Source organism: Rosa rugosa, chromosome 5 (assembly GCF_958449725.1).
Source record: "Rosa rugosa chromosome 5, drRosRugo1.1, whole genome shotgun sequence".
In the NCBI taxonomy this organism is placed as follows: Eukaryota; Viridiplantae; Streptophyta; class Magnoliopsida; order Rosales; family Rosaceae; genus Rosa; species Rosa rugosa.
In genome coordinates, this window is record NC_084824.1 from 31215366 (window position 1) to 31242463 (window position 27098).

At 38.5% G+C, this 27098-nt stretch overlaps 1 pseudogene; it reads left to right on the forward strand.

Moving 5' to 3' along the window:
* The first annotated feature begins 4386 nt into the window (after positions 1-4386).
* LOC133712675 (tropinone reductase homolog At2g29150-like) lies at positions 4387-26946 on the forward strand (annotated as a pseudogene).
* Positions 26947-27098: the final 152 nt, after the last annotated feature.

A 27098-nucleotide genomic window follows, 5' to 3' on the forward strand; every position in this document is an offset into this window, starting at 1 on the left:
TTGTCGTTCCGTCCTATCTCTTCCATTGCTGAAGCGGATTTGGATTTCAGAGGAGAAAGAATAGAAGCAACAAAAGACATTTCTCGTTGACGAGCTTGTGGTGGCAGCAAAGCGCTTTCTCGTCGCAAGCCCAGCACAGCACCACCTCGTCGACGCAGCGCAACACGTTCACCTTCGCCGTCTTGCACACCTTCGGCTTCTGCATCTCTTCAATTAGGCCTAGTTTGAAGGCAAGGAGGAGAGAGAAAGTAGATCTGGGGCACTCTATCTCCTCTGTCGCCGAAGAGGATTTGGATTTCAGGGGAGAAAGAATAGAAGCAAATCGAAGTAGCCCAGGCCAGCTACGCAGTCCATGGTAGAAGAATTGGGAGCGCTAGGGTTTGGGTAGTTGGGCCCGGAATGTTCCCGTCGTCCATATTGGTAACGGAACTTGCAGGAGCAGAAAAAGAATCGAAATCAGACCCAAGAAGCTCCGATCTCAACAACCAGAATAGGCCTGGTTCCCGCCGTCCTTCATCGGCGAGCCTTGTCATTCAGCCGGAACTGTGGAGCCTGGACGATGACCGGATGAAATGAATCTATTGCTGCACGTCGAGGTCTTCGACGGCGATGACGAGAGGCTCGAGATCCCCAAAACGAGTTGAGTCACAGAGTCCGATCTTGCTAGCCATCGTTAAACGCTTGTAGATGGCTAGACTCAATGGAGAGAGAGGTTCACGAAAGAGAGTGAGAGAGAGAGGCTAGGTTTCATGGAGGCTATTGGTAGTAAAACTAATGTCGAAAGAGAGGGTCAAGAGGCTAGCTAGGTTTTGTTTTCTTTGTTTTTTTTTTCTTTTGGACACGCTGTGGCATGGCAATTCAACCTAGCAAAAAATTCAAAGTTACTCACACAACAGAAACCTCACCAACCGTTGTATGAGTGCACTACGTAAAATCAAAATGTGAAAACATGGAGGGAAACATGCCGCCCATAGCATTTTGGCTCAAAATGTTGCAGCCTATGTTCCTACTTCACACAACAGAATAGCTTAAATCTGTTGTCTAATTTCTACAACTTGCATTTGGCGTACCTAGTGGAAGACATTCAAGCAAGCTTCCTCAAAATTTTGTGCTCAGTTTTTCAATCACACAACAGAAACAGTTATACCGTTGTACATGGTAGCCCAAAGTTCAGTGTTTCAAGAGGCAACCAAGACTCCAGAGTGAAGGAAAATCTGCCACTAAATTTTTTAAGGCTCCGACAACGAACAATACTTAATTCTGTTGTGCAATGTAGTTCTGATAAAAAAGTTATCACTTTGTTGACATTCACACAACGGAACATCACTAATACCGTTGTACAATAGAGTTTACTTAAACACACAACAGATGATTTCTGTTCCGTTGTGTGATTGGTGTTGTGTGATTAACTTTTTGTAGTAGTGCTTAGATTAATTAGTAAAGGAAAGTAAAATATGGGAAATCATTTGCTTCGAATGTTTCACATGATCAACTTCTTTCTCATGACTTAGATGATCAATTATAGGATTTGAATCAAATTAGATTATATGGAATTGGTTTTGATCTTTGTTTCTTACGTTTCATTCTTGTACATGTGTTTTTACATTTTCTTTCTTTTATTTATTTTCGAAAATCTATCTAAAACCCCCCTTTGTATATTCTTTGTATATTTTTGTAAATATTATACTTTGTATTTATTTTAATTCTTTGTTTGTTTTACAATGACAGGTCCTCAATCCCCGGATTTGAACAATCCCTATTTACCGTATACTAACGATGATATTTTACAGGGTTAAGTTGTACGCTTACTTTTAGCGTATCAGTTTGGGTCTTAGATTTATATGGGCTTGGGGGTTATTGCTATAATTTAGGGTTTAGGGCATCGTTTAGCCCTCTTCGAAGCTTCTGATTTTGTGTATTGAAATGTGGGTGAATTTTTTAGGGGTTTAATTTAATTATGGGCGGAATGGGTTTATAAATGACAAAGTCTATAGCTTTCTTGTCTGTATGCATTGACGATTTAGAGACATTGTGGATTAAATAAGCTTCTGATTTGGTGTTTGGAAATGTGGACGAATTTTTTAAGGGTTTGATTGTGGGTGGATTTATAAATGATAAAGTCTGTTTGGGTTTACAGTTTAGAGAAATTATGGATTAAAGTAGGTTGAAGTATATATAAAGAATGCATGTGAAGGTTGTTGGGGAGCTGATTTATGCATTTTAATACTGTATTGCATTAGTGGTCCTAATATGGACAAAAGGAGCAACCTAACCAAAGAGCTTTTAATACTTGCTGTTTTGTTGGACTTGCAGTGCTTCTCATTCATTCAAGTGTTTGGTTGTCTGGTTGTTTTGGATTCAATACAGTGTTGATTAAGTCCTTCTCTTAAATGCAGATCACCCAGATTACTTTACTCTCTCTAACGTTAACTGAGGCCATCGGTCACACACGTTAACAATTTACATGGACTTGGTGTGCTCCTCTTTGACGACAGGTCACCTTATGATTGAATGAGTGAGTCCCACTATTAGAAATCTAACAAAAATAATTTTTTTTAACAAATGACCCAACCATTGCTCGAATCCATGACTTTTAGAATACAACTCGCACAACAAACCACCATACTAACCTTGCATTGTTTTAAATTATCATTAGTTTTTATATTTATACCATGTCCCTTGAATTTTCTCTTCGTCTACTATATCTCTTAAAATTTCAAACAAAAATTTATTAAGCATTTTATATTTTATGAGAAATAAAATATTTTTAGATCAAAAGAGAAAGAAAAATGTTTAATTTTTTAGGAATAGATAAAATATTCATTAACTTGGGTTTGTTTTCGGCTCAATTAAAACTCAAGTTCATCTTCGTCAAAAGTACTTAGAAACAAAACAAAATAAAAAACTTAATGATGAAAGTTTTGAAGTACTTTTTTTTTAGAGTAATAGTCAACCATTTTATTAAAAATTACAATAAGAAAAATTGCAACTTGTAGATGTAGAAACTACATCAAAATATAAAGTAACAAGAAAAATACTAGATGCAACAAAGCATCGGAAATAAAACCTAGCAAGGATACGAAGGGATGCACTTAAGCATTTGTTGAAGCGCCCGACAGAATCCGGGCTATGTAAAACGGTACCAATAGTATGGTCGACCATACTTGCACGCAAATAAATGTGTCGAATAGAGGGTAACCTTCTATCAAGGCAACCGGCGGTAGTATGACCGACCTTGCCTACTCCACGCAAATTAATACGTTGAATAGAGAGCAATCTTCTACCTATGTAACAAACACACCAATTCGACGAAGCAGAAATAGTTGGGGCCCATAAAAAGTCTCCTGGATCCCAAATGCGAACCCTAACAACATCGGGTTCGTACACAAATGGCAAAGTCTCAAGAGAATAGGCCCAACCCCTACTTGAGAAATCCAAAAGGGCAAAGGCCCAGGCCCACGGGAAACTCATTTGGACACCCAAATTTCTGGGCACCCAAACCCTCCCTGACCTCGTCCCCGACCACTGCTCCACCCCCCTTAATTTGTCTGAAACTGACCAACGCGGCCCCATCGGAATGACACCAAACACCACCTCCCATGCCGGTATGCCTCATCACCGTCAACAGCCTAATCCTTGCGCCGCCATCACCTGTTAACAGCCACACTTCCATCCCTCGCCGGAACCAATCCAATCCCATTCTGGCCAGATCTGGGACGCGCCGAGCACCAGCAACTCTCCCCCATACACACCGTCGTGCCAACCCGAGCCACAACCCAACCAAACCAGAATCAGACCCGTTAAAATCCAATTTCAGTCGTGCTCTTCTTGGACGGAGTTGGCCAACTCTCGGCGGCAATCCGATCCAGCCAAGCCGCGCATCCTCTTCACCACCCTGACCAGAGCCACCTTGAGAAGATAGAATCTGAGCACACGATGATGTTGCCGGCAGGATAGCGAGCCAGGGACGATAAGGAGACACGATAGGAACCATGCGCAAAGGCAACGACGCCGAGATCGGTGCTGGAAAGGTACTCCATCGATGATGGAGAAAGGTACAGAGAGGCCCAGAGCGGCGCTCTCCCAACCCTAGCAGAGCGCTAGGTATTTTCATTTTGGGGAATTGATCAACAGTAGTTTCTGCATTTTTTTGCCGTAAGTTTTGAAGTACTTGAGCCTATTCAAGGGATATAATATTAATATAAAAACTAAGGTAATTAATCGAATATCATAAATAAATATTTTTATTTGATTTTGTAAGGAATATAGTATAAATATAAAATCTGAGTAAAATTTAAAGAAAAAAATCATTCAACTAAAATTTAAAATCAGAGCTATAAAACTAAACTAAAAAAATATTTAAAAAAAATTTGTCTTAGTGTAACAAAAAATTTCGCCTTAGGCCTCATATTCTCTTGGGAGAACCCTGATTCTACAATTAAGCAAATATTTTGTTGATATCTTTGTGACGTTTTTGTGGGCGTATGCAGTTCAATGATTGACATGTCTTGCCATCTATACCATGGACGTCCTTTTGGTATTTCATATATATCTACAACTTTTGGTTGCTCAATATTAATCCTAACCGTACATTAAAAATTTTGAAGTACTTGCAACAGCCTGCATCTGAAGTTATTCATCGAAGTTGAGAGAAAGATGGCGAGAACAGATATCAATAGCAGAAACAGGAGATGGTCTCTTGAGGGGATGACTGCACTTGTCACCGGTGGAACCAAAGGGATTGGGTTAGTCCCCTAGTTATTAATCTTCACTAATTAAATTTCTTTTTATCATTTTTTCAATTTCGTAAACATCCTTTTGAGGTTAGAGTACTTCTGAAATTTTGTTTGTCGCAGTCCAAATGTAAAAATGAGGTCCTCAACCTTTCATGGGGTAAAAATGAAAATTGAGTAACTTATTGAGCGCCCGAATGGTTTGCCTATTTTTCCTCGTTTGCTTCACTCAGATCTAGATCCTAGTACTATCTTACTCCTATTACAACATTGCTACGACACTTGTGTTGTATTTAGGTATGCTATTGTGGAGGAATTGGCTGGACTAGGGGCAAGCGTACATACTTGTGCTAGAAATGAAGTCCTACTCAAGTTACTGGTTCGATCTGTGATATGGTCTTAAAAACCCAACGAGAGGAGCTAATGCACAAGGTCTCATTACTGTTTAATGGGAAACTTAACATTCTTGTAAGTATTCCATGTATTCCTACCATCTATTACAATAACAACCCCATTATTTACGATTGCCGGGGCGATATCATTTCCATAAATCCTACAAAAATAACTCAAACCAATATTGTTCTCAACCTAACTACATACATCTTATGCTCGTCATTCACCATATATTTTTTCAAAAGTGATATTGCTTTTTCTTCAGTGTAAATGAGTGTGTAATACCCCGAAAAATCCAAATTAATTTCCGTGGATTTTTAGAAATGATTTCACGATAGTGGGAGCGAGTACGAGGCTTGGAGAAGTTATGGAATTAGTTCGAACGATTAATTTTCGAAAACGAACGTTATTTAGGAGGTCTCAAAAAGTGACTTTTTATACATTGGGAATTTGGGAAAACGTCATTCATGAAAGTTGTAGAGCGCGTCGATACGAGTTCGTGGACATATGGAATGCGAAAATCGGAGTTCGTATGAGAAAGTTATAAGCGATTGAAAATCGGGAAAATTCTATAAATACAAAAAAAAGTTCCGGAAATTGCATTGGAGGACAGAAATTTCAGAAACCTATATTTTCTCCCCAATTCTCTCCCGAGCCCAGATTTGTTCCTCTCTCTTCCACCGGCCATATCTCCCTCCACAGACCTCCGATCGACTTGATTCCAAAAGTATTTTCATTCGCCTTGAAGTCAGTTAAAACTTCCTAGAAGACATCAAAGTGAGAAAAGAACCATGGAAGGTGCTAGGAGGCCGAGAAGCTGCACAGCTCGAGCTGGAATTCGCCCGATGCTGCTCTTCCTTCACCGGCCGATATCTCTCTCATCCAACCTCGAATCGAGTTGATTCCAAAAGGGATTTTGCTGGGCCTGAGCTATATTACAACTTTGTAGAAGACATCGAGGGGAAAAAACCAACGTGGTAGCCGCTACAAGTCGAAGAACACGGTGCAGTCGAGCTGGAAATCACCTCCTTTCCCCACCGTCGTTCTCCCTCCTCCGGCCACCTTTTGCCGTGATTCTTGAGAGGATTCTGCACTTCTGAGGATGTAGATCATTTCCCCTAAGGTGGATTGCATCGATTTCATCTGTGGAGATCGAATTGGAACGAATTCAAAACTAGGGTTCTTCGGGTTTCAAACCTTATAAGGTAAAATTCTACTTTTTGGCTTATAATCTGACTTTGGTGTAGTTATGAAAGTTTCAATTCGAGTTAAGATGAAGAACTTTCGTGTTGGGAGTTTTGTCTAATTTTGACTTTGGATGGGTGGCGGTGCCGCCATTGTGATGGTGGTTTCCGGCGACCTCCGGCCACCCCAAGGACAGTTTCTGTCCATTTTTGTGTTCTACGTGTCGATACGATCGTTTGCATATATAATTCATAATTTTTGGATATCGTATGATTAAGTTATGAATTTTTAAGTTTCGATCGATTTCGATCGTTCGATTTGTGATCTGTGAAGATCAGACCGTCCGATGGACTTGTAGTTTTGTTATGTTGATCTTATGACTGTCCCAGTGGCTTTGTGTGGTCATGGGCGAAGATCCGACCGTTGGATCTTCGTATAATTGTGAAATAGTGATTCGGAAGGCAATTCGTGAGAATCTAACCGTCGGATTTTCGTATAATTTTGAGGAGATGTTTGTTAGAGTGATTCAAGAAGATCTGACCGTTGGATCTTCGTGATAATTTTGGAGGATGATCCTAAGGGCGATCCGTGAGGATCCGACCGTTGGATCATCATATAAATTCGATCTGGCCGTTGGATCATCATTAAATTAGAATCCGACCGTTGGATTTCCGTATATGTGTGGTTTATGAATGATTGCTAAGTTAAGATCGTATCTGACTAGGTGATTGACGGTTTGAGTTAGTGGACGATTGTGGATCGTATTTTGAGCGGAATTGAAGACGCAGCGGGATTATCGAGGTGAGTAAACCTCACGTGGTTCATATTACGAACCCAATATATTTAATTGCTTTATTTTGCAATCATATGAACTATTGTTGGTGTATTAGACATTCCTGTGTGAATGTCTGTATATATATTATTACGTGAAATAATATGTATTGTTGGAGTTGTGTTGAGTTTATTGTTGAGAAACAATATATTGTGAGGGGTATTGAGTTTATTGTTGAGAAACAATATATTGTGAGGGGTATTGAGTTTATTGTTGTGAAACAATATATTGAGAGAGATGTTGAGTTTTATTGTTGAGGAACAATAAATTGTTGTGATCTGTGGAAGATCAATAGGTCACGGGGTGACCATGGCATACTATCAGCGAACCACGCTCTCGCGCCGGGTAGGTGGAACTGAATAGTATTAAATCGTGAACCACGCTCTCGCGCCGGGTAGGTGGAAACGATCAGTTAGAGCTCTAGTCTGTCTGCCAAATATTGAGTGACCTTATGGGGCAAATTGAGAGTAACTCATAAGTGTCTATATATATATATATGAGAGTGAGAAAGTAACGTGGGTTTGTGGTGGTCTTGTAATTTAATAAATCAACAGTTCTTTCTTGTTTACTCATACTAGCTGTCAAAAGCTTACCGGGTTTTGTGTTGTTGCAACTCCCGGTACACTATTCAAATTGTGTAGCGGGTAATCCTACAGGACAGGAGAACCAGGACGGTGATCGTGCGGTTAAAGCAATTGTTAGAGTTTTACAGCAATTGTAAGTTGTGAGGTGTGTTATGCTCATTTGAGCTTTACAATATTGCTTGTGAGAGTGGATTGTAATAATGAACTCGAAGTTTCGAGATTTGGATTTTTGTAATTGTAATTATTCATGTTTCGGATTTGAATTTATTATTCAAAATTCGGGGCGTGACAGTTTGGTATCAAAGCGTAAGGTACATATTTGGTGATAATCAGTACTCCCCGAGTGATGGCCCGTCTGCAGCGGATCCCCATCATATACTCTTCGGTACTGGTATAATCATTGGGTATGTCTTAGTATGGGGTCTAGACAGCGTGTATGTCTGTAGGACGGTAGAGTTGTCTTCTAAGTTCGTATTAGAATAAATTTAGTTTCCGCAGGTTGTAATCTTCGAGGAATAGAGACCTCTAGATTTAACTCTGATGAGTCGGTGAGATTTGTTTTATGGAAGTGAGGTCCTTTTGGATGTTGAAGTGTTGGTTGAAGGCATGATGTTGACCTATGCACGTACCTAGTGTGGATACGAGTATGAATTGTTATAAATTTTGTCTTCTTAAGTTGGACGTACAGACGTTTGGATGGGATGTACGTATCAAGGATTAAATATCTTGTTTTGTAATGAGATGTCCTTGTGGAGTTTGTTAGTAGGGTTGAGGTTAGGAAAGAAATTATTGTGGTTACTTCTTCCTTGTGCTTGTAAGTTGTTAAGCAGGGTTTAAGGTGCGAGACAAGAATTTTATTTTGTGCTCGATGGTTAGAGATGAGAGACCATTGTTTTGGGTTGTCGTTGAGTACTATAATTCCTTCAGAATCAGGATTGTTGGTAGAATTGGAATTAGTAGTAGTTTTGATGATTCGGAATTTGAATTGAGTTCGCGAGACGTGTCTTATATACGTGGTTGATGTTGCTTGCATCATTTTGGAACGATACGTTACGATTCAAAAGGAAAACTGGATTTGAAATTTATTCATTTGAACACCATGGGTTGATGACCTGACCGTGACTTGTGAATATAGTTTTGTTCAAGTGAATGAAATTGAATTTTGTGGCCTTTGTGTGGTGAACTAGTTTTCTTAAGTTTTGGATCATAGTATGGAGATGGACTGCAGTGAATTTGAAGTTGTTGTGTGTTTTAAGTTTAAGTAGGCGGGACACTTAAAGTTTTGCAAGGGAGTTGATTTTGGTGTAATTAATTGGGAGAGTTAGAATCAGTTCTTGTGAATGATGTTGGATGAGAGTGTGTGCCTTTGGTGATTGATTTTAGGTGATATAGTTAAACGCAATTTCGGATATTGATTTTAGTGACTTTGTTAGGTATCCATGGTGGTTCAAGTGAATTACTATGTGATATGGAGTTTGATTCGAATTCTGAATCGCTAAATGTTTGGGATTGAATTGTGGTGAGTTTTTGTTGAAGCAATTGATAGATGGAATTATCGAGATTCTATAAGAGTTGTAAGAGTAACTCTAAAGACGTGGGTTTTTCCTAGCTAACTCAGGATGTGTTTAGCTTTATAAATCCCTAATCCTATCGATGAAATTGTTGTGTTTGGTTTGACTCAGAGGATACTAGCTAGACCTCGATGCGACTTAATTGATTGTTGGATTCTTTTTGAGTGATTGTTTTTATTGCATCATTATGAAAGATGTGTGCAGTAGAGTTGTTTATGGTTTTGAAAATAGTATTGGGTGACCAAGGTTCGATCCTTGGTGTTGTCGTTGGTTAAACAAAAAGAAAGGAAAACATGCACACCATCTTATTGATTTTATATTACAAAAAAAAAAAAAAAGGAAAACGAGGACTATGCTATGCTAAGCCTAGTCAGCAGCTCCGGATGGATTGAGGCTGAGCTCAAGAGAAACGTTAGAGCCACTGTTGTAACCGCCTGAGCCACCAGAATAGTAACCAAATACGCTACCTTCCTCGGATGTAGTCTTCGGGTTACCAAAGACGTCCTCGCCGTGCACGGGGAACAGAGGAAGAGTTTCAACCTCCTGGTGATCTCCTCCTCGTTGTTGCAGGGATGTTCGTCCTCCTGTTGTGCCAAAAGAGTTGTACTGGTATTAGTATTGAAGGGTGAGGAAGAATATGAAACAAAATTTAAATCAAGAAATCCTTCATTACCAGTAGAATAGGTGGAACCAAAGTTAAGATCAATGGATCTACCATCATCAGTAGAACTAGTGGACCCAAAATTGATGTCAATGGATCCACCAGCTGGCCCAAAATTGATGTCGATGGATCCACCAGCACCAGTAGAACCAGTGGACCCAAAATTGAGATCAATGGATCCACCAGTACCAAGAGAACTAGTTCCCATGGGCACTGGAGCAGCCTGATTACACCTATTCATCTGCTTCTCTCGAGCCCTGACGTTCTGGAACCAAAAGTAAATGTTCTTACCCTCAACATGTCCATACTGGTTCAGCTGGAGGCAGATCTCGTGAATGTGCTCTGTAGTTGGGCACTTAAATCCCTTGACGTAGTAAAGATCCTTGAGGATTCTTATTTGTTCTGGAGTAGGAATCCACCTGGTACGGCTTCGCCAGAAATCCATGTTGGCACTACTTCCAGCTGCTTGGGTGTTTCCTCCCTCCTCTGTTGGTTGCTGTTGTTGTGGTTCCATTTGTTGCGGGGTTTGGAGCTCCATTAGTTGCAGAGTTCGTGGCTCTTGGGTCATGGAGTGAGAGGATGTGAAAATCGAGGAATACATGGTTTAGTGTTTGAGGGAGATTTTGTTAGAAGGATTGGAGTTGTTGAACTGGTGATTGGAGATCTGAGATTCTCAGAGGAAAGATGAGATCGAATCTTCAAATGGAAGAAAAGATCTGAGAAAGAAGGATTGAAGATTTGGAGGAAAAGATTGAAGATCTGAAAGTTCAGAGGAAAGATGGGATTGAATCAACTAGATGGGAGAGAAGATCAGAAGAGAAGGATCGAAATTGATGAAGAAAGGATTTGAGAAGAGAAAGGCTGAAGAGTTGAGAGAGAAAGACTTGAGCTCGGAAGAAAATTTCTTTTCTTTTGGAGTGAACAGTTTTTCTCCAGAATGCACCTATTTATAGAACAAGGTGAGCAGATCTCCACCGTTGGATGAACGATCTCAGAATTTGAATCCACGCGTTGGATTAAAGTCGCCCCAAAACCCGGAAAAGCTGTTGGCGCGTGTTGAGCGTGTAAGGGGACAGGCCGAACCTCGAGACGCTGTGGCAGACAGCTTTAGCCGAAAGTGATTTGCTTTCCGTAAATCACGGAAGAGACGTGTCGTGGCACGTGGAGTGTACCGACAGTTTGTTGTTATTCTATCGCTTATGATAGAATAAATAAAAGAAGTTGCGTGGATAGTAACGAGAGCAGCTGGTGCTCTAGTGGTTGAAGAGCAAGGCTCTTGTACAAGAGGTCAGAGGTTCGAACCTTGCCTCTCGTTTATTTTTATTATGTTCGCTTATGACATAATAAGTATAACATTTGTACACATTATATTAAGCACAGCTTGTGCTCCAGTGGTTGGGGACAAAGGTTTCGTGCAGCAGGTTAAGGTTTCGAACCTTGCCTCCCCCGTTATTTTATTTATGTCGCTTATGACATAATAAATTTAACACGTGAGCATATATTAATGAAGGCAGCTCTTGCTTCAGTGGTTGGGAGCAAAACCTTCGTGTTCGAGGGTCGGGAGTTCGAACCTTACCTCTTACAAATATTTTTGGATCTCGTATATGCTTGATATACGGACGTATATACGGTATGTACGGTATACATACGTATATACGGTCTGTACGGTATGCATACGTATATACAGTTGTACGTTATGCATACGTATATACGGTCTGTACGGTATGCATACGTATATACGGTATGTACAATTTCATACCGTAGCCGAGCTGGAAGTTGGTGGGCCGATTGGTAGGCCCAAATAGTAAGCCCAATTGTTCGGCCCGATTGGTAGGCCCAAATGGTAAGCCCAATTGTTCGGCCCGAATGGTAGGCCCAAATGTTAAACCCAATTTGGTTCGGGCCGGTTCGAAATGTGGATGGTCCGATTTCTTCAGCCCAATTGGCCAGCCCTAATGCTTAGCCCAAGGATTGAGCAAGCCCAAGTCATCGTCACTGGGTGACATATTTTATTGGCTTGCTTTTGGGGATGATTTGTTTTGAGTGATGCATCACTATTGTTGTGAAGAATGGTGCATGCTTGAGTTTTACTATAGAGATTTACCGTGATGCTAATTGAGTAGCGAAACACTTTGTGGGAGTGTTTACTGTGCTTGTATGCCAGTACAGAGTGATGATCTAAGTGAAGATCTATGTGATGATCTATGTGAGGATCTATGAGATGATCCATGTGACGATTTTGTGTATGTGATGTGGAGTGTTGTTAAGCAGTTGTTGTGTGAGTTTACGTTTGTGATGAAAGGATTTAGTGGCCATAGGAATGTATTTTTATACAAAGAGCTGAGGCTCTGTAGATTACTACAGATTTGGAAAAGATGGAGATTCTATGGTTAGGTCAACCTTAATCGAGAGGAATTGACTTACGCTCAAATTTCGGGACGAAATTTCTTTAAGGAGGGTAGATTGTAATACCCCGAAAAATCCAAATTAATTTCCGTGGATTTTTAGAAATGATTTCACGATAGTGGGAGCGAGTACGAGGCTTGGAGAAGTTATGGAATTAGTTCGAACGATTAATTTTCGAAAACGAACGTTATTTAGGAGGTCTCAAAAAGTGACTTTTTATACATTGGGAATTTGGGAAAACTTCATTCATGAAAGTTGTAGAGCGCGTCGATACGAGTTCGTGGACATATGGAATGCGAAAATCGGAGTTCGTATGAGAAAGTTATAAGCGATTGAAAATCGGGAAAATTCTATAAATACAAAAAAAAGTTCCCGAAATTGCATTGGAGGACAGAAATTTCAGAAACCTATATTTTCTCCCCAATTCTCTCCCGAGCCCAGATTTGTTCCTCTCTCTTCCACCGGCCATATCTCCCTCCACAGACCTCCGATCGACTTGATTCCAAAAGTATTTTCATTCGCCTTGAAGTCAGTTAAAACTTCCTAGAAGACATCAAAGTGAGAAAAGAACCATGGAAGGTGCTAGGAGGCCGAGAAGCTGCACAGCTCGAGCTGGAATTCGCCCGATGCTGCTCTTCCTTCACCGGCCGATATCTCTCTCATCCAACCTCGAATCGAGTTGATTCCAAAAGGGATTTTGCTGGGCCTGAGCTATATTACAACTTTGTAGAAGACATCGAGGGGAAATAACCAACGTGGTAGCCGCTACAAGTCGAAGAACACGGTGCAGTCGAGCTGGAAATCACCTCCTTTCCCCACCGTCGTTCTCCCTCCTCCGGCCACCTTTTGCCGTGATTCTTGAGAGGATTCTGCACTTCTGAGGATGTAGATCATTTCCCCTAAGGTGGATTGCATCGATTTCATCTGTGGAGATCGAATTGGAACGAATTCAAAACTAGGGTTCTTCGGGTTTCAAACCTTATAAGGTAAAATTCTACTTTTTGGCTTATAATCTGACTTTGGTGTAGTTATGAAAGTTTCAATTCGAGTTAAGATGAAGAACTTTCGTGTTGGGAGTTTTGTCTAATTTTGACTTTGGATGGGTGGCGGTGCCGCCACTGTGATGGTGGTTTCCGGCGACCTCCGGCCACCCCAAGGACAGTTTCTGTCCATTTTTGTGTTCTACGTGTCGATACGATCGTTTGCATATATAATTCATAATTTTTGGATATCGTATGATTAAGTTATGAATTTTTAAGTTTCGATCGATTTCGATCGTTCGATTTGTGATCTGTGAAGATCAGACCGTCCGATGGACTTGTAGTTTTGTTATGTTGATCTTATGACTGTCCCAGTGTCTTTGTGTGGTCATGGGCGAAGATCCGACCGTTGGATCTTCGTATAATTGTGAAATAGTGATTCGGAAGGCGATTCGTGAGAATCTAACCGTCGGATTTTCGTATAATTTTGAGGAGATGTTTGTTAGAGTGATTCAAGAAGATCTGACTGTTGGATCTTCGTGATAATTTTGGAGGATGATCCTAAGGGCGATCCGTGAGGATCCGACCGTTGGATCATCATATAAATTCGATCTGGCCGTTGGATCATCATTAAATTAGAATCCGACCGTTGGATTTCCGTATATGTGTGGTTTATGAATGATTGCTAAGTTAAGATCGTATCTGACTAGGTGATTGACGGTTTGAGTTAGTGGACGATTGTGGATCGTATTTTGAGCGGAATTGAAGACGCAGCGGGATTATCGAGGTGAGTAAACCTCACGTGGTTCATATTACGAACCCAATATATTTAATTGCTTTATTTTGCAATCATATGAACTATTGTTGGTGTATTAGACATTCCTGTGTGAATGTCTGTATATATATTATTACGTGAAATAATATGTATTGTTGGAGTTGTGTTGAGTTTATTGTTGAGAAACAATATATTGTGAGGGGTATTGAGTTTATTGTTGAGAAACAATATATTGTGAGGGGTATTGAGTTTATTGTTGTGAAACAATATATTGAGAGAGATGTTGAGTTTTATTGTTGAGGAACAATAAATTGTTGTGATCTGTGGAAGATCAATAGGTCACGGGGTGACCATGGCATACTATCAGCGAACCACGCTCTCGCGCCGGGTAGGTGGAACTGAATAGTATTAAATCGTGAACCACGCTCTCGCGCCGGGTAGGTGGAAACGATCAGTTAGAGCTCTAGTCTGTCTGCCAAATATTTAGTGACCTTATGGGGCAAATTGAGAGTAACTCATAAGTGTCTATATATATATATATGAGAGTGAGAAAGTAACGTGGGTTTGTGGTGGTCTTGTAATTTAATAAATCAACAGTTCTTTCTTGTTTACTCATACTAGCTGTCAAAAGCTTACCGGGTTTTGTGTTGTTGCAACTCCCGGTACACTATTCAAATTGTGTAGCGGGTAATCCTACAGGACAGGAGAACCAGGACGGTGATCGTGCGGTTAAAGCAATTGTTAGAGTTTTACAGCAATTGTAAGTTGTGAGGTGTGTTATGCTCATTTGAGCTTTACAATATTGCTTGTGAGAGTGGATTGTAATAATGAACTCGAAGTTTCGAGATTTGGATTTTTGTAATTGTAATTATTCATGTTTCGGATTTGAATTTATTATTCAAAATTCGGGGCGTGACAGAGTGCAACCAGATTCTCCAACATAATCTCAACATCTATGAATGTAGATGGTCGACCTAAGTTATTAACTAGCTAATTATTATTCTTAATGTTTGGTTGTAGATAAACAACGTACGTGGGAACAAATATATCAAAACCAACAACCAAGTACACAGCTGAAGATCACTCATTTATCATGAGTACCAATCTTCAGTGTTGCACCTTGGTTCATCAGAACTCCCCTCACTGAACCTGTAAGATCATTTATATGCATATGCATTCGATTGTGTTCCACCTAATTGACATGCAGTTCTAAATCTTTACATGTAGTATCTGAATGATGTAAAAACTTTGGAGGTCGTGAACTCTCGAACCCTTTTAGGACGGGCTGGAGAGCCAGAAGAGGTGTCTGCATTGGTAGTATTTTTGTGCCTCCCCGCAGCCTCTTACATAACTGGACAGACTATTTGGATCGACAGAGGGATGACTATCAATGGCTTTTCATTCCAATGAGCATTAATCAATTTCTAATATCACCCACAGATGCCAGTTACGCAATTTCTATGACTTATCTGCAGTATCTCCTTCTGACTATAACAATTAAAATAATTGTTAAGAAGTTAGTTAATTTCGACAATTGTTTGGCATTTGGCATTTTGATGAGTTCACTTAAAGAATTTTCGCTTCATATCCCAATCTGCTAACTAGCTAGCTAGCTAGGCTAAGCTGATGATCTATCCTTTGTGCCGAGCTTTTCCAGAAGATTCATTCCACTGGCTTAGACAAAGCAACCAAAACAAATGTATTTGCTTGAGAGAAGAAAAGCTTTTCCAGTTATGTAATTGTATAGTTGCTATATGCTATATCATTGTATATTAATTGGAATTCAAAATAAGGTGTTGTCTGTGATAAGATGATAGTTAGTAGTCATTTGCTTATATCTCATTGTACTATACATTTAGAATATGCTCACTTGCATCGATGGTTTTTAGATTGTTTTGTTTTTGGCTTGCATAAGAACATGGAGGTGAGCATTATAATTATGAAACTGAGTTTCGGAATTTCTGAAAGATTTATGCTCGGATGGGCCGGGTGAATATGTAAAATAATTATGAAACTGAGGACTTCATTATATTTCTGTTAGTTGTTAGTTCAGTTAGAATTTAGAAACAAAGCCATGGATAATTGAAAATAAGCTGTTTTGTCACAAAAAAAATTTCCTTTTCTTTTTCTTTCTTCAGCATCAGCCTCTATGCACAACTATATATTGAAGACCTCTGTCATGGAAAGATGTCAAAAAAAAAGCAATTAAGCTTTCAAATATATTTCTGCTCACCTCATTAGAGATGCCAGTTTCAAGAATAAGTCTGAAACAAAGTCGGTGATTGAGGTAATCAATCAATAGTAGTAATTATTTACTTTTTTGGTTTTCCATTCAAACGTACCTTCTCTCTCTTATTTCAGTTACGTGTGGATCTCCCTTGGAACTCTATTTTCAAGTTGAGCAGGAATTGGTGATTCAGTCCACCAGATTGAAAACATTGATAAGAGATTTTAGAAGAAATTGTAGAGGAACCACTTTTCAATTAGCAAAGATGATTTACTGAGACTGAAAGTATTACTTATATATACTGACTAGCTAAAAAATTTGGATTTTATAATATATATTCTGATGTATATGTCTTACCATTTTGTAAATATTATTCTTTTTCTTCAAGCAGTGAACAACTAAATATATATGATACATGAGTTGGGATTCCCTTTTTTATTTATTTAAAAAGGAATAATTGTATGCATATACCCTTAGCTCTGTGCCATACATTAGTTTTCTACATGCATTTTGTTATCATTATGACCAGTCTCTTGATCTTGACAAATGAATGCCATGCTTCAACTGGATGAATGAACTCATCAACAAGCCTTACATACAAAGTCGTTAACAACAACAAATCCCGCAGCAATGCGCGGGTGTCATTTCTAGTTACTAATATACGAAAGATGAGTTAACTGTTCACACCTGTTCATGTAACAGTGGCGTGACGGTTCTGCCCCTGGCTTTTTCTCACAATTTCGGGTTGCCACAGAAAGTCCAGAAACCCGTCAAGCAAAGAATTGTAATCCACCCGTGTACTTGCTCTGTTTTTAGCCTCCACTGAGCCTTCCAGAAGTTCCATGACTTCCAGACATTTACTGAGCCAAATCTATAGATAAGAGAAAAGCAATCCAGAGGGAGATAGAGAGATCAACTGTGATATAGAGATAGAGAGATCAGGTGTGTCTTTTGTAAGATCAAATATGGACATAACACATATCATCATAAAGTAATTGATGATTAGCTTAATATCAATCCTAGTTTAACATGGATACAAACAGTAAATCAATACTAGTAACTTAATGAATAGTGTATCAATTTATTAAGGATAGTAATCCATTGCTTAGTCGACAAGAAAGGCTACAAGTTGTGATACATTAGGAATCTAAGAGTGAAACCTAAACCGACAAGGAATGCTTTAATGGGAAGCTTCTTGAGGTTTAAGTCTCATATATATACAGATGAATTGGTCCCTGATTACTACCACGACTATTGCATAAGTTCTGTCCATTGAGAAGCAAGTTGGTAAGTAACAGAAGACCACATTCAGTGATCGAGTTAAGCAGTTGCATAAGATGGAATCCATGCCTGTTATTGCTGAAGGTAAGCCTTAATCCAAATATGATTGTTGTGCATATGTTGTGAGCATGTAACTATGGTTTTACAATTGGTATCAGAGCATAGGCTCACAAATATGAAAAATCGTTTTAGGGTTTTGCAAAACAAACATAAATTTTTTTTTCAAGGGTTTTTGCTTTACGGGTCAAGTAACTGATCATGTTACTGACCAAGTCACTGGTCATGTAACTGATCAGGTACCTGACCAAGTAAGTAACTGACCAGGTAACTGACCAAGTAACTGGTCAGGTACCTGATCAAGGTAAGTTACTTAAGTCGACTGCTGCATCTGGTTAATTATAAAATTCACGCTTCCGCTATGATTTTTTAGCAGCAAATTGGGGAAAAAGCAAAAACAGGTTTTTCTGTGAGATTGATTTTGATTCATAGCATGATAATTGAATTTTTGATTGTGCCCAAGAACCCTAGTTGCATTCCCGGCGTGCGTTAGGTTAGAGTAGATGGTGACCGGATGAAATTTACAATTTCTTGATTGTTCTGTGGTTTCTTGGAATCGAATCAATTTTGGTTATGCTTGAATATGCATGTTGAATTGATTGATAATATGGTATTGTATATGTGATTGTGTAAAATTGTATGAAGAACAGAAATCTCCCAGATTTTGTTTACACGTTAAAGTTGACAGATACAAGAGCTTAATTTTCTTACAAGGATGAATCTGGATAGAATGTAAAGTAAAAGAGCTCATATGTTTTGTGGTTTTCTGTTGGCATAAGTGATTATGATGCACAAAGCATCCTTCATTGATGTTGGCAGAAAACATTGATCAGGTACGTGTAACTGGTCAAGTAACTGACCAAGCAACTGACCAAGTAACTGTACCTGATCGAGTAACAAAACTGAAATTGTGTTTTGTGTTTTAAAACTATGCTTCAGTTTTATCTTCCAAAGAAGTGGTTAAGTATGGTTTTAGAATACAAAACAGCAGTATGCATGCTTGATGAAAATAAATACGGATATTTAGAAATTTTTCTTCTGTCTAAAGATGTGGATAAATTTCTTTGGATAACTTGTTTTCATTGAACATGGCATATTGATAAAGAACTCCAGGATATTAAGTTTCTGCTCAAAAGTGATGCTTAATATTGTTTTTGTTATGGACTGACATGAATGCAAGTATGGTTGTTTAGGTTTTCTGTATGTTCTTGTTTTGGTTACTTAAAGCTAAATAAAACACAGAAAACTTAAACATATTTTCTTTACAAACTGAGAACTCACTCGATTTTTTGTTTTGCTCCTTAGGTAACTCTTACATGAACTTGAACAGTGTCTTGATGTTAACTGGAACCAACTATAGAGCTTGGCTAGACTCTGTGGAAAATTATATGGGAATGCATGAGAACATAGACTACTGCTTTACTGAGAATAAGTCTGAAGAGTTAAATGAAAAGAGCACCAAGAAAGATACTGACCTTTACAAGAAGTGGCATAGATCCAATAGAATGGCTAAGAACCTCATCAGAACATCTATGTCTAAGACTGTCAGGGGAAGTATAGAAGAGCCTGAGCTAGCATCAGATTTTCTGGAACTCATAGGTGCTAAGTTTAAAGAAAGTGAAAAAGCAGAAGCAGCTAGGCTGACTAAGGAGTTTCATGATTTGAAGTACATGGGTTCAGGGGGAGTTAGAGAGCATATTATGAAGATGATCAATATAAATGGCAGACTCAGGGAGCTCTTGATGGGGGTTAGGGATGAGCATGTAGTGCATTATGCACTACATTCCTTGCCTAACAGTTTTAGTCATCTTAGGACCAGTTACAACTCTCAAAAGGGAAACTGGACTCTAGATGAACTTATATCCATCTGTGTGGATGAGGAATCTAGGATCAAGGAAGAAAAGGAACCTGCTACAACCATTAACCTCATTGAGAAGCCTAAAAGGAAAAAGCCCCAGAATAAGCTCAAGCCTACCAAAGCCATAACTAAGAGTTCAACAGCTGCAGTGGCCAAGGAAAACAGGCCATTCAGGTTCAAGTGCTACTTTTGCAAAAGAGTAGGACACATGAAAAAGGACTGCACTGGCTATAAGAACTGGTTAGCCAAAAAGGGTAAGATTTTTTCTAATACAGTTTTTTCCTTAGAAATTAATCTTATAAATGTTGAACCACAGTCTTGGTGGATAGATTCAGGCTCACCTATTCATATTACTAATTTTTTGCAGGGATTCATAAGGAGGAGAATCCCAAAAAGTGATGAAGTGAACCTGTGTGTAGGCAATGGCATGAGAGTGGCAGTCAAGGCTATTGGAACCTTAAAGCTCGATTTAGGATTAGGAAAATTGTTAGTTCTGGACAATGTTTTTTATGTACCTTCCATGAGAAGGAATTTGGTTTCAGTTTCTCTTTTAGTAAAATCTGGTTGTAGACTTGTTATGGATAGTAATGGAATTCTTATTTCTAAAAATTCTGTTCAAATTGGTTCTGGTGTTATTATGAATGATTATTTACAGTTAAATTGTTCCATGGCTCAACAAGAAATTTTACTTGTTGAAAATAACACCAACAGTACTAGCACTTTAACAGGTGTTAAAAGAACCAAACTAAATGAAAAGTCTGCATTTTTATGGCATAGAAGACTCGGCCATGTTTCAAAAGAGAGACTGAAAATTTTGGTAAAAAACAACATCCTAAATGAACTTGATTTTTCTGATCTAACAGACTGTGTTGAATGCTTTAAGGGAAAAATAACTAATACTAGAAAGAAGACTGCATATAGAAGCCAAAATTTATTAGAACTCATACACACTGATATATGTGGGCCATTTAGGCATCAAACTATCTGTGGGAATGTGTATTTTATCACATTCATTGATGACTTTTCTAGATACAGTTATATTTATCTACTTTCAGAAAAGGCACAAGCATTGAAAGCCTTTCAAATCTTTAAGTCTGAGGTAGAAAATCAACTAGAGAGGAAAATCAAAACAGTAAGATCAGATAGAGGGGGTGAGTTCTATGGCAAGTACACTGAATCCGGCCAACAAAAGGGTCCATTTGCCTTGTTTTTGCAAGACAATGGAATTAAAGCTCAATATACAACACCCTATAACCCACAACAGAATGGTGTTGCAGAGAGAAAGAATAGGACTCTTTTGAATATGGTTAGATGCATGATGTGTACAACTGGTTTGCCAAAATTTTTGTGGGGTGAGGCTTTAAAAACTGCAAATTATATTTGCAACAGAACACCTAGCAAAGCTATAGAAAAGACTGCTTTTGAGCTTTGGTGTGGCAGGAAACCTAGTCTTCACCACTGCCATGTTTGGGGATGTCATTCAGAAGCTAGGATTTATAATCCAAGCTTGAATAAACTTGATCCTAAGACAGTTAGTTGCTATTTTATAGGTTATCCAGATAAATCTAAAGGCTATAAATTATATTCTGCTCATCATTCACCTAGAATTTTTGAAACACATCAAGTAAAGTTTCTAAGTGAAAAAGTTCACAATACAAACCTTGAGGATTTAACCTCAGATTTTGAGGAAATTGTGTTGGATGAGAATATAAGTGTTGTATTGCCTTTAGAACAAGATGTAACTGATCGAGTCACTGGTCGAGTAACTGACCACGTAACTGTCCCTGATCAAGTAACCGGTCATGTAACTGGTCATGTCACTGACCATGTAACTGACCAAGTAACTGTACCTGGTCATGTAATTGACCATGTAACTAGTCAAGTACCTGTCACTGGTCAAGTCACTGACCAAGTAACTGTCGCTGGACAAGTAACTGACCATGTCACTGGTCAAGTAACTAACCAAGTAACTGTCACTGGTCAAGTAACTGACCCTGTAACTGATCAAGTCCCTGTCAACCCTCAGCCTAGAAGATCACAGAGAGCAAGAAAACCAACTTATGGGGGGGGAAGATAGTGACTACATTGTTTATCTGCAAGAAGCAGAAATTGAAATGGACTGTGCAGAGGACAATGATCCAACTACATTTAACCAGGCTATTGAAAGTAATGAATCTCACCAATGGCAGCTAGCAATGGAAGCAGAAATTGATTCCATGAGCCAAAATGCAGTTTGGGAATTAGTTGAACCTGACCCTAATCAGAAACCTATAGGTTGTAAATGGGTTTTCAAAACCAAAAGAGATGCAAATGGCAATGTAGAGAGACATAAAGCAAGATTAGTTGCCAAGGGTTTTACACAGAAGGAGGGCATTGATTTTACTGAGACTTTTTCTCCAGTTTCTACAAAAGACTCGTTTAGGATAATCATGGCTTTAGTAGCTCATTTTGATATGGAGCTGCACCAAATGGATGTTAAAACAGCCTTCTTGAATGGTGAACTAGATGAAGTGATTTATATGAAGCAGCCAGAAGGTTTTGTGCAAGCTGGAAGTGAAAACTTAGTATGCAGGTTAAGAAAATCAATTTATGGCCTTAAACAAGCTTCTAGACAGTGGTACAAGAAATTTGATTCTGTGATTTCTACTTTTGGATTTACAGAGAATCTTGTTGATGAGTGTGTTTACTTGAAGACAATTGGGAACAATTTTATTTTCCTAGTACTCTATGTCGATGATATACTTTTGGCTAGCAGTAATTTTAAACTGCTTAAAGACACCAAGAGTTTTCTGTCAAAGAATTTTGACATGAAAGACTTAGGAGAAGCATCCTATGTACTAGGCATTGAGATTAAAAGGGATAGAGCACATAGACTACTTGGTTTGTCTCAACAGAATTATATTACCAAAGTTTTGAAGAGATTTGGTATGGAAAAGTGTGCAGCTGGAGAAGTTCCCATGTCCAAAGGTGATAAGTTAACCAAGAAGCAGAGTCCTAATAGTGATGTTGAGAAAGAAATTATGGAGTCAAAGCCTTATGCTAGACTTGTAGGAAGTCTCATGTATGCACAAGTCTGCACTAGGCCAGACTTGTCTTTTGCAGTAGGGATTTTATCGAGATTTCAATCTAATCCAGGCCATGAACATTGGGTAGCTGGGAAGAAAGTGTTGAGGTACCTGCAGAAAACTAAAAGTCACATGCTAGTTTATAGGCAAGTGGAGGATTTGAAACTCGTTGGATTTTCAGATTCTGATTTCGCAGGGAACTATCCGGACTCCAAGAAGTCAACTTGTGGATATGTGTACATGCTAGCAGGAGGTGCAGTTGCTTGGAAAACCATGAAGCAAACACTAGTTTCAACCTCCACCATGCAAGCTGAATTTATTGCAGTGTATGAAACTGTGTGTGAAAGACTTTGGATCAGGAATTTCTTGATGCAGACCAAAGTGTTAAGTCACATTGTGGCAGGCACACTTGTGATTTATTGTGATAATGAAGCAGCAGTTTTCTTTAGCAAGAACAGTAAAAGATCAAATAATTCTAAACACATTGATCTAAAGTATTACAGTGTTAGAGAAAGGGTAAAGCATGGTGAAATAGCTGTTTTGAGTATTGACACGAATTCACAGCTAGCAGACCCCTTCACCAAGGCCTTGTCAGTAGCAGCATTCCAGAAGCATACGGCAAGCATTGGAGTTTTAGCTAATCTAGATGCTTAGGTTCAGTAGAGAGTTAATCCAGTTGGAGCAATTTAAATTTCTAAGGTTTTTGAGTTCTTGTATTTTTAGTTGTGATCTTTTGACTTTATTTATCACAACTTGTTTGTAATGACAGATTTTATTATTATCAATAAACTTTTGAGGTATTTCCAGTTATGATTTTGCTGCAGCTTTATTGTTTTATTTTGGAAATTATCATCTTGTTTTGAATATCATACTTGCTATCAGATGGCTTAAATCATGTGAAGCATGATGTTAAGGTTCAAGCAATATTTTTTAAGCCATCAGTGTTCAGTAAATTTGCTTGAGTTTCTGGTTTTAGAAACATAAAGTAGGACCTAATATATGTTTACTTGTTGATACACATTAACATATATTGTATCACTTCTGGTTGAACATATGTGGATTGCAGAAGCTTATGTTAGTGGTTTTGAAACTCTGCATTTTTGTTAAAATGTATACTGTTTCTTGCTCTGCATAAGTAACTGTGATCTGACCATGTTGGAATGGATTTTTGATTTGAGTTTGTTATCTGGCGCGCACTTCAGTAAGTTAAGTAGGTTTTGATGTTCTCTGGTGCAAATCATCGAGCATGATATGTGTGAGTCCAAGGGGGAGATTGTAAGATCAAATATGGACATAACACATATCATCATAAAGTAATTGATGATTAGCTTAATATCAATCCTAGTTTAACATGGATACAAACAGTAAATCAATACTAGTAACTTAATGAATAGTGTATCAATTCATTAAGGATAGTAATCCATTGCTTAGTCGACAAGAAAGGCTACAAGTTGTGATACATTAGGAATCTAAGAGTGAAACCTAAACCGACAAGGAATGCTTTAATGGGAAGCTTCTTGAGGTTTAAGTCTCATATATATACAGATGAATTGGTCCCTGATTACTACCACGACTATTGCATAAGTTCTGTCCATTGAGAAGCAAGTTGATAAGTAACAGAAGACCACATTCAGTGATCGAGTTAAGCAGTTGCATAAGATGGAATCCATGCCTGTTATTGCTGAAGGTAAGCCTTAATCCAAATATGATTGTTGTGCATATGTTGTGAGCATGTAACTATGGTTTTACATCTTTTGCTTTGTACAAAGAGATAGAGAGAGATTTAGGAAAGGGGATTCTCACCTCATCATCTTAGCGGTTAGTTCTTTCTGAGCCGATTTGCCTTGTAATTTATGGTCCGTTATTACGGGTTTTCGGTTTGATCTGTTAAATATTTGGGATTTCTCTTCTGATGTTGTTTACAATCTTGATATAGAGTGAAAGGGAGATAGACTGATAGAGTTATGTTCGATCTTTTGTTGTTGCGCGCTTATCAAAGAAGTATTGGGAACGACATGATTGTTTTCTGTTCGGTGTTTGTCAGCGTAAAAGGTAGTTGCTCTATGTAAATGTTGTTACTTTTATTGGGTTTGGGTTTTTAGGAGTATTCGATTAAGGACTCTTGGATTGGAAGGTAATTTAGTTGATTTGATTAGTGTGCTTCATTTCGTTGTCATTTTGTTTGATTTTAGGTATATCATTATTCTGTTTCTGAAAATGACCGATGCCAGATTGGTTTCCATTTAGTTTTGTTTTAGCATCTTTAAGTGAAAAAAGGGAAGTGTTTAAATGGACATCCTTGTTACAAGTAAGTATTAGTGGTCCAAGTCATACTAGTCACATCGTCAAAACAGATTTCCAAATACCAATGTATTACTCCATCTTTGAGAATACGAAATTTGACCTTCAAAACAAGGGCTTGACTTCCCAAAGTTGATGAGAAAGTCTATATATATCCTTTTCGTATTTGCATGTCTCTTCAAATTTTGGCCATCAAGATAGAAAAGAAAGAAACAGAGAGGGCTGGCAGATGGCTCGAGCAAATAATCCTATTAGCAATGACAGCTCGGATAGAAGATGGTCTCTTGAGGGAATGACCGCTCTTGTCACGGGTGGAACCAAAGGCATTGGGTTAGTCGTCTCCTTCAATTTCACTTGGGTTTTATTTGTATTGTTCTGTTATTATAGAAATTAACCAAAGTCATCGATATTCAAACGGTCATTTTGAATGAGTTAAAAATTTCATTGTGCATCAAACAACACCGTCTTTCAATTATCTGAAATATAGTTCAGTTTTAGTTTACACCAAATTTTAATATAATATAGTTTTACTACCTCATCTCATTGTTAGATATGCTGTTGTGGAGGAATTGGCGAGGCTAGGTGCAAAGGTCCATACTTGTGCTCGGAATGAAGTCCAACTCAATGAGCGGTTGAGTCAATGGAAGACCAAGGGTTTTCATCAAGTCACTGGTTCTGTATGTGATTTGATCTCAAAGCCCCAATGAGAAGAGCTCATAAACAAGGTCTCATCACTGTTCAATGGAAAACTAAACATCCTTGTAAGTATTTCATAATATCTATGATGCACGGAAACGCCAAAATGGTCGCGTTTCCTTCACGTTTCCGTTTCCTGTTACATTTAAGATTTGCCGTTTCCACGTTTCCGATCGTATCGTATCCGGAAACTCGTACCCGTTTCGGTGCTTCTTAGCATAATATCATTTGCATTATATCAATTACCAACCGATACTGTACTTATCTAACCGTGTGGTTAATTCTAACGCAATTAACTTGAGTCTAACAGAAGCATCAGGTTTTATCTCATAGGCGTCCTTACATGTAATTAATTTATCCAATTCCCAATGTTTGGCTGCAGAGATAAACAACGTGGGAACCAATATACTAAAGCCCACAACTGATTACACAGCTGAAGATTATTCATTTCTTATGGGAACCAATCTTGAATCTTATTACAATATGTGCCAACTTGCACATCCTCTCCTTAAAGCTTCAGGAGCTGGTAATATTGTTCTTATATCTTCTATTGCTGGTGTGATGTCAATTGGGGGTAGTGGAAGTGTCTATGCTGCCACTAAAGGTCTTTTTCCTAACCTACTTTTTGACTCTTCAATATTAAATATTTTGTTATCAGAAATTGAAGGTTATTGGCTCTTCTCATTATGTATTTCAGGAGCAATTAACCAATTGGCAAGATACTTGGCTTGCGAGTGGGGAAAAGACAAGATTAGGATCAACAGTATTGCACCTGGGTTCATACGAATTAACTCCCTTGGCTGAAGATGTAATATCAATGCTTGATTCCTTTCGCGCACTTCTTAGTTTTGCAGAGAATTCATTTAACATTATCTTCCAGTTATATATCTGGATCCTTTGCTGGTCTATGTATTTAGTTTATTTATCTTCTTGCTTTTCGCTTTTTTAACATACGCAGATTCTCAATAACCAAATGACGCTTGAGGCTATTAAATCTGGAACACCTTTAGGACGCCATGGCCAGCCGGAAGAGGTTTCTTCCTTGGTGGCATTTCTATGCTTTCCTGCTGCCTCATACATAACTGGGCAGACTATTTGCATTGACGGAGGGATGTCTATTAATGTCAGCTTTCAAGGCTAGGACCTTGAATTCGAAAGAGCACAAATTTCCTTGACAGTGTAATATCAATGTATAGTATGTAAAGACATAAAGCCCAACTTCCTAAACTGCATCTACATTCGATGGCGGAGCTAGCCCAATTTTTTTTTGGGGAGAGTGGATATATTTTCTCTTAATTTTTCAATAATTATAATGTGTAATCTATGAAAATATAATGATCATTTCCTCTTTTCAAAAAAAAAAAAAAATGATCATTTCCTTTCCCGGCTATTTCCATATGGTATTAAGTGGGATTGTGTCTTGTGAGCAATCTTTGCCATTTTGATGACTCCACTTTTAAAGTTTTTTTTTTTTTTTTTTGGGAGAACAGGTA